Raw genomic sequence first — 3,161 nt, 5'->3', positions numbered from 1 at the left:
AAAAAATAAATGAAAATATTTAGATTTTCAGAAGAGGGTAAAGAAATGATCCAAACTCTGGTTATAGAAAAGTCACTTCATGGAGGAGTCAAGATGGCAGAGAAGTAGCAGGCTGAGACTACATCAGGTAGCAGGAGATCAGCTAGATAACTTATCTAAACATTGCAAACACCTACAAATCCAACAGGAGATTGAAGAGAAGAAAAACAGCAATTCTAGAAACAGAAAATCAACCACTTTCTGAAAGGTAGGACTGGCGGAGAAGTGAATCCAAAGCGGCGGAAAGATAGACTGCAGGAAGAGGGGCCGGCTCCCGGCAAGCGGCAGAGCAACAAAGCACTAAATCGGACTTTTAAAAGTGTTCTGCTGAGGGACATCACTCCAAAGGCTAAACCGGGGTGAAGCCCACACAGGGTCAGTGTGGACCCAGGTCCCGCAAGGTCACAGAAGGATCGGGGGTGTCTGAGTATCACAGAGCTTGCAGGTATTATAATGGGGAAGCCGGCTACAGAGACAGAGCCAAGGAAAGAGCTCTCAGCTTGGGGTTACCTTGAACCGGTCGCAGGCTGGGTGAGCTTAGCGTGCAGCCGGAGGCCACGGAGACAGGAGTGATTGGGCCCTATCCTCTGAGGGTGCACTGAGTGGCACCCAGAGCACTAAACGAGAAAAACATGCAGCCAAGAATACTATATATCCTGCTAGGCTATCATTGAAAATAGGTGGAGAGATAAAATTTTCCAGGACAAACAAAAACTGAAAGAATTTGCAAACACCAATCCAACTCTACAGGAAATATTGAAAGGGGTCCTCTAAGCAAAGAGAGAGCCTAAAAGTAGTAGATCAGAAAGGAAGAGAGACAATATACAGTAACAGTCACCTTACAGGTAATACAATGGCACTCAATTCATATCTCTCAACACTTACCCTGAAGGTTAATGGGCAAAATGTCCCAATCAAAAGACACAGGGTTTCAGAATGGATTTAAAAAAAAAAAACAAAACCCATCTATGTGTTGACTACAAGAAACTCATTTTAGACCCAAGACACCTCCAGATTTAAAATGAGGAGGTGGAAAACAATTTACCATGCTTATGGACATCAGAAAAAAGCAGGGGTAGCAATCCTTATATCAGATCAATTAGATTTTAAGCCAAAGGCTATAATAAGAGATGAGGAAGGACACTATACCATACTCAAAAGGTCTGTCCAACAAGAAGATCTAACAATTTTAAATATCTATGCCCACTACGTGGGAGCAGCCAACAATATAAACCAATTAATAACAAAATCAAAGAAACACATTGACAATAATACAATAATATTAGGGAATGTTTAACACTCCCTTCACTGAAATGGACAGATCATCCAAGCAAAAGTTCAACAAGGAAATCAAGACCTTAAATGACACACTGGACCAGATGGACTATCACAGATAGATTCAGAACATTTCATCCCAAAGCAACAGAATACACATTCTTCTCTAGTGCACATGGAACATTCTCCAAAATAGATCACATCCTCGGTCCGAAATCAGGTCTCAACTGGTATCAAAAGATTGGGATCATTCCCTGCATATTTTCAGACCACAATGCTCTGAAGCTAGAATGCAATCACAAGAGGAAATTTGGAAAGAACCCAAATACATGGAGACTAAACAGCATCCTTCTAAAGAATGAATGGTTCAACCAGGAAATTAAAGAAGAATTGAAAAAATTTATGGAAACAAATGATAATGAAAACACAACAGTTCAAGATTGGTGGGACACAACAAAGGCAGTCCCAAGAGGAAAATAAACAAGGCTTTCTCAAGAAACAAGAAAGATCTCAAGTACACAACCTAACCCTACACCTAAAGAAGCTGGAGAAAGAACAAGAAAGAAAGCCTAAACCCAGCAGGAGAAGAGAAATCATAAAGATCAGAGCAGAAATCAATGAAATAGAAACAAACAAACAAACAAACAAAAAAACAATAGAACAAATCAACGAAACTAGGAGCTGGTTCTTCAAAAGAATTAATAAGATTGATAAGCCCCTGGCTGGACTTATCAAAAGGAAAATAGAAATGATCCAAATAAGTAAAATCATGAATGAAAGAGGAGAGATCACAACTAACACTAAAGAAATACAGACAATTATAAGAACATACTATAAGCAACACTATGCCAACAAATTTGACAATCTGGAAGAAATGGATGCATTTCTAGAGACATATAAAGTACCACAAGAACCAGGAAGAAAAAGAAAACCTGAACAGACCCATAACCAGTAAGGAGATTGAAACAGTCATCAAAAATCTCCAAACAAACAAAAGCCCAGGGTCAGATGGCTTCCCAGGGGAATTCTACCAAACGTTTAAAGAAGAACTAATTCCTATTCTCCTGATACTGTTTCAAAAAATAAAAATGGAAGGAAATTTTCCAAATTCATTTTACGAGGCCAGCATCACCTAGATCCCAAAACCAGACAAGGATCCCATCAAAAAAGAGAACTACAGACCAATATCCTTGATGAACACAGATGCAAAAATCCTCACCAAAATACGAGCCAATAGGATTCAACAGTACATTAAAAGGACTATTCACCACAACCAAGTGGGATTTATTCCACGGCTGCAAGGTTGGTTCAACATCTGCAAATCAATCAATGTGATACAACACATTAATAAAAGAAAGAACAAGAACCATATGATACTCTCAATAGATGTGAGAAAGCATTTGACAAAGTACACCATCCCTTCCTGATCAAAACTCTTCAAAGTGTAGGGATAGAGGGCACATACCTCAATATTATCAAAGCCATCTATGAAAAACCCACCGCAAATATCATTCTCAATGGAGAAAAACTGAAAGCTTTTCCGCTAAGGTCAGGAACATGGCAGGAATGTCCACTATCACCACTGCTATTCAACATAGTACTAGAAGTCTTAGCCTCAGCAATCAGACAACAAAAGGAAATTAAAGGCATCCAAATCGGCAAAGAAGAAGTCAAACTATCACTCTTTGCAGATGATATGATACTATATGTGGAAAACCCAAAAGACACTGTCGGTGCCCGAGCGGCTTGTAGCACATACGCGGTGACGCTTCTGGGCTCTGCCATGCCCGCTCATTGCCTCGGCCGCCGCTGCCTCAAGCCGTCGCCCCCACCGGGTGGCGACAGTG

The sequence above is a fragment of the Mustela nigripes genome, chromosome 2 (genome assembly GCF_022355385.1).
Source record: "Mustela nigripes isolate SB6536 chromosome 2, MUSNIG.SB6536, whole genome shotgun sequence".
Taxonomy (NCBI): Eukaryota; Metazoa; Chordata; class Mammalia; order Carnivora; family Mustelidae; genus Mustela; species Mustela nigripes.
Note: the sequence above shows the minus strand (reverse complement) of the source record.